We start from the raw sequence: 15,422 nt of genomic DNA, 5'->3' as shown, positions 1-15,422 counted from the left end.
AAACTTCTTTCCAGTGAGGGTGACAGAGCCCTGGAACAGGCTGCCCAGGGGGGTTGTGGAGTCTCCTTCTCTGGAGACTTTCCAAATCCCCCTGGATGCATTCCTGTGTGGACTACCCTAAGTGATCCTGCTCTGGCAGGGGGGTTGGATCTGATGATCTCTGGAAGTCCCTTCCAACCTCTGACATCCTGTAATTCTGTGACTTATTCTTATTTTCAACCTTCCTCAACTCAGAATCATTAATTGCCCATTCCAGTCTGATCACATATCAATGCTGTGATGCTGCTGTCTTGTCAGGAGTTTTCTTTTTTTTTTAGTTTATGACTAATTAAAATAAACAAGGGAAGTAGCAGACAACAAGTAATTTGGTCTGCAATTTAGAAAGAGCAAACCAGCTTTAATTAGAGTTCTGCACACATCCCTGTATGAAGGCAACAGCAGGACAATTTAAGGCAGTCACCTGCTTCTGATGATTCTCAACAAGACCAAATGCAAGGTCCTACATCTGGGTCAGGGCAATGGCAAGCACTGATACAGGCTGGGCAGTGACTGGCTTGAGAGCAGCCCTGAAGAAAAGGACTTGAGGGTGCTGCTGGATGAGAAACTCAACATGAGCCAGCAGTGAGCACTTGCAGCAGAGAAAGCCAATCACATCCAGGGCTGCACCAAGAGAAGCAGAGCCAGCAGGTGGAGGGGGATGATTCTATCCCTCTACTCCGCTCTGGAATACTGCATCCAGGTCTGGAGCCCCTATTACCAGAGGGCTATGGACATGCTGGAAGGTGTCCAGAGAAGGGCCACAAGAATGATCAGAGGGCTGGAGCACCTCTCCTATGAGGACAGACTGAAAGAGTTGGGGCTGTTCAGTCTGGAGAAGAGAAGGCTCTGAGGAGACCTTATTGTGGCCTTCCAGTACCTGAAGGGGGCTATAAGAAAACTGGGGAGGGACTTAATAGGATGCCAGGTAATGACAGGACTGGGGGAAATGGAGGGGGAAACTAGAAGGGGGAATGACTTGTTTTGACCTCCAAGAAATCATTCAGACAAGGAGCTTCTCCTCCCCCTCTACTCTGCCCTAGTGAAGCCCCACCTGGAATGTTGCATCCAGAAGGTCTCCCTGGAACACCAGAATGTCTCCAGGCAGTACAACCCCAACTCTCTCAGTCTGGCTTCCCAGCAGAGGGCTTCTAGCCCTCCCAGCATTGCTGTGGCCTCTTCTGGCCCCACTCCAACAGGTCCCTGTCTGTGCTGAGGTTCAGCTTAAGACTGTGACAAAGCTTGCAGAACCACTCCACTCTCATGCATACAATCCCATGCAAAATAAAAATTACAAAATAGTTTCCACTGCATCCTAGATGTTCAGATGTTCATGTAAAGCAAAGCAAGAAATCCACTGCTGTTTGCAGCTGATTCACAGTACATCTGAAAGGTGACCTTTTCTGAAATGGAAATGAGCAGGGTCTGCTGCTGTTGGAAGGCAATGGGTTTAGATTTCATACATCCATTTAAGCATGCTGCAAAAACTGTTAGACCAACCTTCATCACCAGAAAATATCAACCTAAGGAAGACAGAGAGAACTTGTAGGAGGCTACTAGAGTCTCTGACAGACACCTGTGCCTGGCTGATAACCATCTTTGTGCATCCTGGAAATATATTTTCTTTTCTTTTTCCCTGTCTGGTTACTTTTTCACCACCATCCCTGCAAGAACTTTAAAAGTTATATTCATTTCCTGTAATTGCTTCCAGTCTTGCACCCACTTCTTTTCCAAAGACCTCCAAAAGCCCCTGCCATTGCCCATACCTTGGCATTCCAGGAAATACAGAAAAGCAGTGAGGAGAAGGCTCTGCCAAACACACTTCCGAGCTCACTGAAAGAGATGGAGCACTACAGAACTGCAGGAAAGTCACTTCAGATTTTCTGTAATACTGAAGTGGTTTGTCAAGCCCTGCAACAGGCAGCCAAGTTCAATCATAGAATCATAGAACATTAGGGGTTGGAAGGGACCTCCAGAGATCATTGAGTCCAACTCCCTGCCAAAGCAGGATCACCTAGGGCAGTTCACACAGGAACACACCCAGATGGGGCTTGAAAGTTTCCAAAGAAGGAGATTCCACAACCTCTCTGGGCAGCCTGCTCCAGTGCTCCATCGCCTTTACAAGAAAGGTCTCTGTCACCCTTACAGGAAAGAAGTTTGTCCTTGCTGAGATGGAACTTTGTTCCAGTTTGTACCCATTGCCCCTTGTCCTATCAGAGGACACCACTGAAAAGAGCCTGGCCCCTTCTCCTTGACACTCACCCCTCAGGTGTTTATAAACATTAATGAGATCTCCTCTCAGGATGCTCTTCTCCAGACTGAAGAGCCCCAGGTCTCTCATCATCATTCCTGGAGGATTTCAAAGCCAGATTAGATGTGGTGCTGAGGGACACGGTTAAGTAGCAGACTTTTACTGTTGGATTAATGATTGGACTCAGATGATTTAAAAGATCTTTTCCAGCCTAAACGATTCTCTGATTCTGTACAAGAAGAAGGAAGGAATCCAGGAATGTCAGACACACAAACTGTGAAGAAGATGGAAAGATTTTATAGCATTTAAAGCAATGCAATTAAAAACCAGTAGCAGTCAGCACAGAAAAGGAAGGTCAGGTCTGACAAAGTTACTTCTTTGCAGTGCATAACTGAACTGGGAGATAAAGGTAAAACAAAGGCCATAATATATCTCAGTTGAGGGTAATTTTTAGGCTTGTAGCTCAAACACTGGAGTAATTTACAAGGTCAGAAAGTACAGCATAAGGAAAGAGCCACTGAAATGGATTAAAAATTGGCTTAAGGACAAGAAGCTCAAAGTATCTTGAGAACAGAGAAGAAATTTGACTTCCCTGTCAGTGAATCTTGGCATGTGGCAGCAAAATGGAACTGGCATAGAATGTGTCTAGACACTATGCTTAAAAAAATCCATCCAAAACACTTTTTTTTTATCCACTCTTGTACCATGGGGGCCTTCAGTATCAGTATGGCTGCAATGCAGTGAACAGAAATACTCAGAGCTGCCCTCAAAACTCTTTCTTCTTCTCTTCAGTTAAAGAAAACTCCAGCTATGAAGTTAGGCATTGGAAGCATCTCCCAAGCGAAGCAGTGGATTCCCCTACATTGGACAGTAGGTCTTCCAGTACCTGAAGGGGGCCTACAAAAAGCCAGGAAGGGACTTTTTACAAGGGCTTCTGGACAGGACGAGAGGCTTTGAGCTGGAAGAGAGGAGACTGAGACTGGGGATGAGAAAGAAGTTCTTTACAGTGAGGGTGGTGAGACATGGGAACAGGTTGTCCAGGAATGTTGTGGCTCCCCCTCCCTGGAGGTGTTGAAGGCCAGGTTGGATGAGGCCTTGAGCAACCTGGGCTGGTGGGAAGTGTCCCTGCCCATGGCATGGGGTTGCAACTAGATGATCTTGAGGGTCCCCTCCAACCCAAACCATTCTATGAATCCATGAGTCATTTTCTGTTCAGGATTCAGCATGAGACAAGAGAATGGCTGCAGGAAGTGTAGCTGTAAACCCCAAGACAAACACACCTGCTTCTGCTTGAGACAGCTTCACCAAACCCAGGAAGTGTTTAAAGGTCAGTGTTACACCACCATAAGGACTTGGAGATTTCATTTTTCCTTCCTGGGAGTAATATCATTCCCCTACATTGGACAGTTTTAAGGCTCAGCTTGACAGGGTGCTGGGCCAGCTCGTTCCAATTAGACTGTTACCTACAAAGGTTAGACCAGATGATCCTTGGGTCCCTTCCAACCTGGCACTCTGTGATTCTGTCTCATTATGCCAACTTTTAAAGGAGGGATGTTTAAGTTTTAAACTCCAGAAAGGAAATAATAGAGCTATTTCAGTAAATGAGAGACACTTACACAACTTTGCAGTGATGGTTTCAAATATTTTCATTGCTGTGTGAGTGCTGACACCCAGCATAAGGTCAATCTTCACTCACAATCTCTGGTCTTTCTGACAGCTATCTGTGACACTGCTCTAAAGGCAAGGAAAAGCATCTGCTGGGCTGTGGTGCTGCCAAACATGGACAAACTTGCTGGTTTCAGTAACATAGTTTTACTTTTCCAGTCTCTAAGTCTCTGTCCCTTATCCACTTTCTTTTCCCCTTTGGGAAGGGGAGAGGCCTTCACAGAAAGGATCTGGTGGCCAGCACAGCCCTGACCCTTGATAGGAAATGGTTTGGTTTTCACAGATTCACAGATTGCATCAGGTTGGAAGGGACCCTCAAAGGCCATCTTGGGTGACCCTCCTGAACTAAGTAGGAACACCCCCAATTAGATCAGGCTGCCAAACAAGTCTGATCTTGAATGTCTCCAGGGGTGGGGTCTCCAATGCATCTCTGAGCAACCTGTTCCCAGTATTTCACCAACCTCATTGTGAAGAACTTCCCCATGGTGTCCAACCTAAATCTCTCCTGCTGCAGTTTCAAACCACTGACCCTCATCCTATCACTACAAGCCCTTCTGAACAGTCTCTCCCCACCCTTCCTGTAGGTCCCCTTCAGATATTGAAATGCAGCTCTAAAGTCTCTCTGGAGCCTTCTCTTCTCCAGGCTGAGCAGCCCCAACTCTCTCAGCCTTTCTTCATAGGAGAGGTGCTCAGCCCTCTGATCATCTTTGGCCTCCTCTGGATCTACTCCAGCTGGTCTATGTCGTTCTTTTGCTGGGGGTCCTACAGCTGGACATGGTACCAGAACTCCTTTTTTGTTTGGATCTCCTTCTTCACAAACACAAAACCCTATCTCTGCACTCAGGTATTTAGTTCTGCATCAACACTCATCACTGAATGACACAGAAGATGGAACAAAGAGCCAGAACTTCCCCAACTGCTCGGATTAGGTAAGCTTTTGTGACAGTGACACGCCATGAGAAGTAATTGAATGCATCACAGAAGGGATGAAGATCTGAAAAGCCAATTTAGCAAACAGTTATTGTACTTAATACCTACAGGAGATGCACAGCAGTTCAAGCAAGCTAATGATTGTGAGGATTTCATCACTGTCAGGCAGTGGCTGGAGCAACTACTTAATGAAAATACATTTCTCCCATTCTTCTTCTAATCTGTCACCACAAGTACAAAACCACTCTCATTTGTTCAGTCCATGGTCTATTTTGAGGCAGAGCAATCACCCTGCTCCCCATTATGGTTGATACATCTCTACTGTGCTGCAAGATCATCAGAGGAGACTGTCTGCAGTTGCATTTCCAAAGAAAGAGACAAAACCAACGTGGTTCCAGAACAAGGGCAAAATATTTTTGGACACCTAGATGTGGCATGGGGTCTGTATTTTGTTTTCCACCTTGTATTCTGAGAAATTTCTGATGGAATGGGTCCAGAAGAGTGCCACAAAAATTATCAAGCGGGTGGAGCACCTCTGCTATAGGGACAGGCTGAGGGAGCTGGGGGTGTTCAGCCTGGAGAAGAGGAGGCTCCAGGGAGACATAATAATGACCTTCCAGTACCTGAAGGGGGCTACAAGAAGGATGAAGAGACACTGTTTGCAAAGGCCCAGAGTGATAGGATGAGGGGCAATGGCTTCAAACTAGAGAAGAGGAGGTTTAGACTGAATGTTAGGAACAAGTTCTGCACCATGAATGCAGTGGAACACTGGACCAGGTTGCCCAGGGAGGTGGTTGAGGCCCCATCCCTGGAGATATTCAAGGTGAGGCTGGACAGGGCTCTGGGAAACCTGATCTAGTTTTTAAGTCTCAAAGAAAAAAATGGGATTAGGATCATTTCTGTAATGTCAGCCCAGGAATTTCCAGTCTTAGCACATCTACTCATTGCCTGCTGCCACTGTGTTTTTATGAAGTTCCTAATAAAAGAACATCTTAAAAGAATTGTACTACATCAGACTAAAAAGTCATCTGGTGAAAAAAAATTTCCTGCTGCAGCCAAAGACAGAAGCTCAGAGAATCACAGAAGGTCTTGGGTTTGAAGGGGCCTTAAAGATCATCCAGTTCAAACCCCCCAGGGCCTTGCCATAGGCAGGGACATCTCCTACTAGACCATAGGATCATAGGATGTTAGGGGTTGGGAGGGACCTCCAAAGATCAAGTCCAACCCCCCTGCCAGAGCAGGAGCATAGCATCCAGCACAGGTCACACAGGAACACGTCCATACAGGTCTTTAAAGTCTCCAGATGAGACTCCACAACCTCTCTGAGGAGCCTGTTCCAGTGCTCTGTGATCCTCACTGTAAAGAAATTCCTCCTCATGGTGAGGTGGAACATTCTGTGTTGTAGTTTATATCCATTACCCCTTGTCCTATCCCAAGGTGCTCAAAGCCCCATCCATCCTGGCTTTGAACAATTCCAAGGCTTGGATCCTCCACAATTTCTCTGGGCAACCTGTTCCAGTGCCCCACCACCTCCATGGGGCAGAATTCCTTCCTAATGCCTAATCTAGACTGTGAGCAGCTCAGATTGTCCTGGATTCCTCTTTAGATTCCGACATTTTTCTTTCATGTGCCAGCCTTGCCTGCCCTTGAGCCTGTGTCAACTTCAGCCCCAGAGGGCTGCCTGTCAAAGCAGACAAACTCTATTAGGTGAAGAACAGATTTATTTTGTCCAGTTTAAACTTGCCACCTGCTTGTTTCCTTTGATAACTCCTGGCTCTTGCATCGCAGCAGACAGTGAACTATTGATTCCTCTTGGCTCTCAGAACTGTGTGACACCACATTTTACAGCTGTCTCTCATATTTTCTTCTTTCCTCACCTGTTATTACAGAATCATGGACTGGTTTGGGTTGGAAGGGACCTTCAAGATCATCTAGTACAGCCCCACCTGCTGTGGGCAGGGATGCCTTCCACTAGCCCAGGTTGCTCAAGGCCTCATCCAACCTGGCCTTGAATATCCCCAGGGAGGAGGCATCCACAGCCTCCCTGGGCAACCTGTTCCAGTGTCTTACCACCAGAAACTGCTTCAGTTCTTCTCAGTCCTTTTTGGGACAGACACCAGAGCTGTGCGGTGTGGTCAAGACACACAGCCAGCCTGGATCTGCCCAATCCAGGGTGCTGGGCACAATGACAGGGTGCTAGGCAATCTCATTTAAATTATATTCTTACCCTGAAAGGTTGGACTAGATCATCTTTGAGGTCCCTTCCAACCTGGGATTCTATGAATCCCACAGTGATTATTTTCTGTCCTCTATTTTCCTAATGATTTCTAATGTTCAATTTCCCTTTTTTCCCTTTTGTTCTTTTTTGACAGCCACAGATGACTGGGCCAACCTTCACGCTCTCTTATCAGCTACAGTGCCAAGATCTCATTCTCAAGTCAAGCCAGAAGCCATCATTCTGCCTGTAAGGCCAGGGTGTTCTTTTCTGACTTGTTTCACTTTATTTTTAAGCTGGGCCTAATTTTATCAGCGATTTTATCACCAATTCATTCACTCTTGCGAAGTCTATCTGCCATTCTACCATCAATCCTCATCTTTACTACCAGCACAGGAAATGTGGGGTGACAGCGTCTATGTCAGCCAGCTCACCAAGCTGTCAAGGAGGTGAGAACCAACAGCCAAGTGAGGAAGTGGTGACTCAGGCTGGCCACCAAAACCTGCAGGGTGATGCAAGCAGGAGGGATTTCATAATGGTTAAAGCAGGGGTGGAGGGGGACCACCTTCCTATGCACAGAAAAAAGGGAATGCCCACACAAGAAAAGCTCTCATAGCTTTTCTGGGAAGCCCCTCCTGAAGTTTCTCTATACTAATACACAGCATAGGAGCAGACTTTGAATTAAAACTCCAAGATCTGCTTGGCAGAATCCCAGTGGATATGGCCTTGGAGAGAAGCAGGGTGGAGCAGAACTGGTTGCCTTTCAGATATCTCCTTCTCCAAAATGATCTGCCTTAACAAACTGGAAATCAACACCAGTTGGCAGCAGGTCTGTGTGGGTAGGCAAGGAGCTCCTGAGAAAGCTCAAACGTAAGAAATGGAAGTCTGCAAGAACTGGAATCAGAGAAAGGTGAACAGGAGGACTGTAGAAACACTGAGCCTGCAGGATGGAGTTAAAGTGCAGGCTCAGAAAAGCCAAAGCCCACCTGGAACAGAATGGCAACAAGAAAGTTTCCAGCAGCAGCAGAGGGGAGAGCAGGAAAAGCGTAGGGCTGCTGCTGAGCGGGACAGGGTGACAGGGGACATGGAAAAGGCTGCCATGCTCAATGGTGTGACTGTCTCAGTCTCTGCAGGTGAGACCTGCCTTCTGCAGTCTCCATGCCTGAGACCCACAGAAAAGTCTGGAGCAAGGAAGAGAGAGAAGGATCAGGTTAAGGATACACTGAAACTAACTGGATATGTATGAATGAAGAGGATCTGATGGGATGCACTCACATATACTACAGGAGTTGGCTGATGTCACTGCCAGAGCCCTATGATTGTATGAAGACCCTTTCCCTACCCCTTTCAATCTGTATCCCTGTTTCCATGTTCAGTTGGAGCCCCTTGGCTGAAACCTCTGCAGTCACAGTAAATAACATGACTGTTTGTTCAGGGGAGCATCTTTCTTTGCTTCACAGCACACTGAAAAAAATCTAAGAAATATAGTGATGGTTTTAAGCATTTTATGAAGTAAAACCATTTAATGATTTGCTAGTGACAACTGCCCTCCAAAATCTCCACTCACACATTCTTCAAATCAAACTGAGAGCCTTTTGTGGTCCTCCATCTCCCCATCCTCAGCCTGCTCTGAAAGAAACACGAGCCCACAGAAACTAAATTACCACCCAGCATGGTAATTTGCAGTGATTTCCTGAAAATCTGGTCTCTTACAGGGGCAGGAAACTCCTCTGTAGTGCAGCATTTCCATTGCTTACCATTTTTGTGGCCTGTGCAAGCCTCCAGTGGACAATTCACTCTGTAAATTGATTATAAGATAACTGCCAGGGTAGGTTTGGTCTGATTGGTTATTTATCAATCTCCAAAACAGGAAAGGATCAAAGTGTATTGATTGGATTCATTCTCCCATTTGTTTCATGATACACATGCTGCAAAAATAAATGAAAGGAAAGCTCACCTACATTTTTTAGAGGTGGTAACAGGGCAATGGTCATGTTTTAAGTAGGAAGGGTGATTGAAGCTGCTGGCATTTTCTTCAAGCAGCTATATCCTCTTCTACAAGCAAAGAGGTAGTAGAGGTGAACAGAATCATAGTATCACAGAATCATTGAGGCTGGAAGACCTTTAAGATCATCCAGTCCAACCATTCTCTAACTCTGCCAAGGCTAGGTCTAAACCATATCTCTGACTTTTGAAACACCTCCAGGGATGGGGATTCAACCAGCTCCCTGGGGAATCTGTTTCAGTCTTTGAGAATCCACTCAGTGAAACAGTTTCTTCTAATATTCAACCTAAACCCTTCCTGGTGCAACTTGAGGCCATTTCATCTCCTCCTATCACTTGTTAGTAGGGAGAAGAGAGAGATCGAGTAGCTACTGAGGAGTAAACAGATGCCATGCCTTCCTGTTACAAAGCACTGTCCTCCAGGAGAAAGGGAGCTGTAGTTGTGACAATTTGTTTATTATTTCACTAGGAATCTCAAGAGATGTTTCAGCAGGGCTGCTGATCAAAGCTGATATTATTTTTTAGCCTTGGAGGCTGCTGAAGGTGTGCTCACTGCAGCTTTGGGTTGATGTCTCTGGCATCTACCTTCTCTAAAGCAGGTCTGCTTCAGAGGAGATGGTTCTCTCTCCACACTGCCTCCAAGGAGACAGGCAAGGCCCTTTAGACAAAAAGCTTCAATCAACACACATGTATTGATCCACAAAAATTACTCCAAAAGCAGTAGTTGAGTTCAAAAAAGGAATTATTATTGTTATTAGATGGTGTGCTTCTGCCTCTCGGGAGTAAGCTTTGAGAAGAGAAGCAATGGCACTAAAGGGAAAGAACATTCATAAGTCATCATGTTCCCAGCCTTACATATGTTGGGTCTCATAGAGACTATTTTCAGTTACAGGACTACTAACACTGGAGAGCCCTGCCAGCTTAAAGCCTCTCATTCCACATGCTTATTGTGACAGCCTTGCAGCTGCCACATGGAAATTTCAGTAGGACACACAAGCCCCCCCAGGGCCTTTTGCAAAAGCCTCTGTTGCTCTGCAGCGAACGGAAGTGAACCCCCACAGGAGGTGATAGAAAGCAGCCCTGTAGAAAAAGATTTAAGGGTGCTGGTGAATGAGAAGCTGGACGTGAGCAGACTCTGTAAGCTTGCAGCACAGAAGGCAAATCACGGCCTGGGCTGCAACAAAACCAGCATGGCCAACAGATGGAGAGAGGGGATCCTGCTCCTGTGCTCTGCTGAGACCTCACCTGCAGTGCTGTGTGCAGCTCTGGAGCCCTCAATACAGGAAGGACATGGATCTGATGGAGAGAGTCCAGAAGAGGGCCATGAAAATGCTCAGGGGGTTGGAGCACCTCTGCTGTGAGGACAGGCTGAGGGAGCTGGGGGTGTTCAGCCTGGGGAAGAGAAGGCTCCAGGGAGACCTAATAGCAACCTTCCAGTACGTGAAGGGGCCTACAGGAAGGCTGCAGAGAGACTGTTTGCAAAGGCCTGCAGGGACAGGCCCAGGGGCAATAGTTTCAAACTAGAGAAGAGTAGATCTAGACTGGATGTTAGGAACAGGTTTTTTACCATGAGGATGGTGGAGCACTGGAACAGGTTACTCAGGAAGGTGGTTGAGGCCTCCTCCCCTGGAGATAGTCAAGGTGAGGCTGGACAATTGCTCTGGGCAATTTGACCTAGTTGAGGATGACCCTGCTTAGTGCAGAGGGGATTGGGCTAGATGGCCTTTAGGGGTCCTTCCAACCCAAACCATTTTATGATTCTATGTCCTCTTGTAAAAGCCTCTGTTGCTCTACAGGGAATGGAACTAACAGAGCTTCCCTAGAAGAGACAAGAAGTTTGCCTCTAGCTTATCATCAAAGGTCTTCCAGAGATAGCAGGGAGGCTGAAACCCAACATTTCTTATAAACAGTTTAGCTTTTTTCCATTGTCTATCTCTTAGAGAATTCAGTGTTTATCAGCAAGGCAGTTGTGCCACAGCTGCGTGCATCCATTTGCTGCCCACCCTCCTCCATGCGTTCTAACATTCGTCTATTGACTTAAGCACCTTTTTCATTTCACTCTTTTCCACAATATTTTGGCAGGAACAACAAAAAAAAGAAGTTGATCTGGTGATATAAGAGGGAATATATTAAAGATGAAATTGAGTGAGTCCTGCAAAAATAAAATTATTTTCTGTTTAAAGGGCAACATAGAATCAAAGAATCATAGAATCAGTCAGGGTTGGAAGGGACCACAAGGCTCATCCAGTTCCAACCCCCCTGCCATGGGCAGGGACACCTCACACTAGATCAGGCTGGCCAGAGCCTCATCCAGCCTGGTCTTGAACACTTCCAGGGATGGAGCTTCAACCCTGGACAACCCATTCCAGGGTCTCACCACCCTCATGGGAAAGAACTTCCTCACATCCAGCCTGAATCTCCCCACTTCCAGCTTTGTTCCATTCCCCCCAGTCCTATCAGTACCTGATAGTCTAAAAATTCCCTCCCCAGTTTTCTTGTAGGCCCCCTTCAGATACTGGAAGGCCACAATAAGGTCTCCTGGGAGTCTTCTCTTCTCCAGACTGAACAGCCCCAACTCTCTCAATCTCTCCTCATAGGAGAGGTGCTCCAGCCCTCTGCTCATCCTGGTGGCTCTTCTCTGGACACCTTCCAGCATGTCCAGATCCCTCTTGTAACAGAGGCTCCAGACCTGGATGCAGTACTCCAGGTGTGGTCTCAGCAGAGCAGAGCAGAGGGGGAGAATCCCCTCCCTTGACCTGCTGGCCACACTTCTCCTGCTGCAGCCCAGGATGTGGTTGGCTCTCTGGACTGCAAGTGCACACTGACAGCTCATGCTGAGCTTCAACATCACACAAGATAAAATAGAACCAGGCTCAACTTCAGCACTTGAGAATGGGCAACACCAGAGTCTGAGGGTTTCATTTGGTGCAAGCCTGAGGTATTCCCTAGGTTCAAAAGATGCCTGAACAACACAGCACTCAAAATTTGATAATCCTAGCAGGTGGCAGGTTATTGATCTTACAGACTGGTCATTTCCCCTGACTGCACATAGAACACAGCAATATGAACTTAATGCCCATAAGCATTTCCATGAGTGACAGGGTTTGCTAGTTCAATGCACAGAACATGGAACCACACCAGGGTAATGCTGGTGATTCTGGTTTTAATTGATGTTTTGTGTTGCTGGATGTGGCTGCTGAATTTTAGCAGCAGCAACAAGGAAATCAAACAAGGAGCTACAAGGCTTTAACTCCTGACTTCTTAGTTTCTATATTTAGATGTTTGTCCACCTAATTTTCTTCATCTATCCCAGTGAGCACAGAACTCCACAATAGGAAGCAATCTCAAAAATAATTTATTACAGAATGATCATAGAATGGTTGGGGTTGGAAGGAACTTTAAAAATAATTTAGTTCCATCCTCTCTACCACAGGCAGGGACATCTCCTACTAGCCCATGTTGCTCAAGGTCCCATCCAACCTGGCTTTGAACCCTCCAATATCTTAAGGGGGCCCACAAGAAAGCTGGGGAAGGACTTTTGAGAGTGCCAGGGAGTGATAGGACTGGGGGGGGGATGGAGCAAAAGTAGAAGTGGGGAGACTCATACTGGATGTTAGGAAGAAGTTCTTCACCACGAGGGTGGTGAGACACTGAAAGAAGTTGCCCAGGGAGGTGGTGGAAGCCTCATCCCTGGAGGTGTTTAAGGCCAGGCTGGATGTGGCTGTGAGCAACCTGATCTAGTGTGAGGTGTCCCTGCCCATGGCAGGGGGTTGGAGCTGGATGATCCTTGGGGTCCCTTCCAACCCTGACAATTCTATGATTCTATGAACACTTCCTTTCCTCCGACAGAAGAACTAAGCAGCAGAGTCTGTATGCAGATTTCACAGCTAATTGAAGATGGGAAGATGGGAGTCTAACAAGATTAAATCAAAAACCTGTCAAGTTTAGCAACAGATCATTTGCCTCTTCTTTATTTGGTTCTACAAGTTCTTTGTTTTTGTAGAAAAAAGCCCCAACGAAAGAGATGTCACCTTGCTTGGAAAGTGGCTGATACCAAATAAGGCTGAAAGTATCTCAGGTTGCAATTAAACATCAGCAATGCTCATCTGCCAAGCAAATCCATGGAATCCTAGAGTGGTTTGGCTTGGTAGGGACCCCAAAGATCATCTAGTTCCAACCAGCTCCTACTAGACCAGGTTGCTGAAGGCCCTGTCCAACCTGGCTTTGAGCACTGCTGGAGCCTTCATAACTTCTCTGAGTAACCTGTTCCAGAGCCTTATTATCCCTTTGGAGAAGAATTTCTTCATACCTAATCTAAATCCAGCTTCTTCCAGTCGGAAGCCATTACCCCTCATCCTGTCACTCCATGCCTTTGTAAAAAGTCCTTCTCTTGCTCCCCTGTAGCCCCCTTTAAATACTGGAAGGCTGCTGGAAGGTCTCCCTGGAGCTGCCTTCTTCTCCAGGCTGAACAAAACCAACTCTCCAGCTTCTCTCTCAGGAGAGATGCTCCAGCCCCCAGATCCAATCACAAATTATCCTACTCTAAGCAGACAGATGCACAGTCAGCTGAGGCAGGAAGTTAACAGAGGCATTTAAAAATGTGCTGAGCTATTAAAATTTCCTCTAAGACACAATTCTGTTTCATCTCCTCTCACACTATACTCACAGCTAAATTACTTAGAAGGTACAGAATCATTAAGGTTGGAAAAGACCTCTGAGATCATCCAGTCCAACCTTCTACCCAACACCTCCATGACCACCAGATTGTCCCCAAAGTGCCACATCTACTTGTTTTTGAACACCTCCAGGGAAGGTGACTCCACCAACTCCCTGGGCAGCCTGTTCCAATGCCTGACCACTCTTGCAGCAAAGAAATATGTCCTAATGTCCAACCTAAAGCTCCCCTGCTGCAACTTGAGGCTATTTCATCTTCTCCTGTCATTAGGTACTTGGTAGAAGAGGCCAGCACCAGCCTCTCTCCAACCTCCTTTCAGGTAGCTCTAGAGAGCAATGAGGTCTCCTCTCAGTCTCCTCTTCTTCAGGCTAAACAATCCCAGGTCCTTCAGCTTCTTTTCCTCCTAAGACCTGCTCTCCAAACCCCTCCCCAGCTTCATTGCCCTATGTAGAAAGGATCTGTGCATTAATAAAGCCCTATGTGTTTTATTGCCATCATGCTAGAGAAACTGCTGCCCTCACTGGAATGCACAGAAGGAGCCTGTAAATCTGTCCCTAACTCTCCTGTGCTTAATCAGTTCTCAGAGTTAGTGTAAAAAAGAACAGCTCCTACAAGTTGTAGTGGCCACAAGCAGCTTTTGCATGGCCATGCACAGGCACTGACACAGCTGGAGATCCTGGTGGCTCTCTCCTTATTTCAAGACCCAGCAGTGTGTATCATTGCTCCCCCCACCCTAAAATGATTGAAAGATTGAGTTTTGCTTCTGCTCTGAAGTGGGGGGGAGGGAAAGAACAAAACCCTACTCAGATTTTCCGTAAGGGGAAATGAAGCATTTTTGGTCTAACTGTGAGAGGCCAAAACCACTGAGGCTGGGAGCTAGCCAAGCTATGCCACATGACTCAGAGAGGTTCAAAGGCTGCTATAGAAGGAGCTGCTCTTGCCAAGGGGACTGTTTGCTGTCAGTACCACTTTTAACACCTCCAAAAATCAGAGGAGTAGAGGCAAATAGATAATTCTTACAAGCCTTGGATTTAGCAATAGATTAAATAACACAAACAGGGAGAGCTTTCTGACATCCCTGTGCTAAAACATCCTGCAGCTTGGAAAGGCCATTCCTTGTTTTACCTGAAATACTCTGATCAATACAGAAGCAAGCTGCTACTTTCAAACAGATTGCTGTCTGCTTCCTCTTTTATTTGCTCCTCTGCTCACCAATAAATCCAGCCAAGCCTATACAATTGTCTGTGTCATTGGACAGCATCTCAAGGGACAACTCCAGACCTGTCTCCCAAAGAAGCAAGCGTCATTCTGCTCTGTTGGCATTAGAGACTGGCTTTGCTGGGCTGACTTTTACAGTCCCTTCACATAAACTCCACCTGCAGCAGAACTTGCAGAACTATAGTTCTGCTCAAAGTAAACTTCAATAGCTTACTGCCTTTAGTAAGTCCAGCAATTAAATATTGATCTCCTCATCTCCTATTCTTTTCCTCTTAATCCTCAAATCCTTAATCCTCAAACTCAGACACTTAATTGTATCCATATGATTCTGTAGCACAAGTTGTGATCTGGAGAAGAGGTCAGCTAGAAACAAAATGCACTCTGAGGACAGCTGAGCTCATCAAAAGCAAAGGTACAAGTTGTAAGAC

The 15,422-nt window shown here is 46.3% G+C and overlaps 1 protein-coding gene across 2 annotated transcripts in view; it reads right to left on the bottom strand.

The window, feature by feature from the left end:
• PCDH15 (protocadherin related 15) overlaps positions 1-15,422 on the bottom strand; it is a 320,955-nt gene that overhangs the window by 143,450 nt on the left and 162,083 nt on the right. The gene's annotated exons all lie outside the window — the stretch shown is intronic.

Source organism: Indicator indicator, chromosome 7 (genome assembly GCF_027791375.1).
Source record: "Indicator indicator isolate 239-I01 chromosome 7, UM_Iind_1.1, whole genome shotgun sequence".
In the NCBI taxonomy this organism is placed as follows: domain Eukaryota; kingdom Metazoa; phylum Chordata; class Aves; order Piciformes; family Indicatoridae; genus Indicator; species Indicator indicator.
The sequence above is the reverse complement of the archived record's forward strand: the minus strand, read 5'-3'. Positions and strand labels throughout refer to the sequence as shown.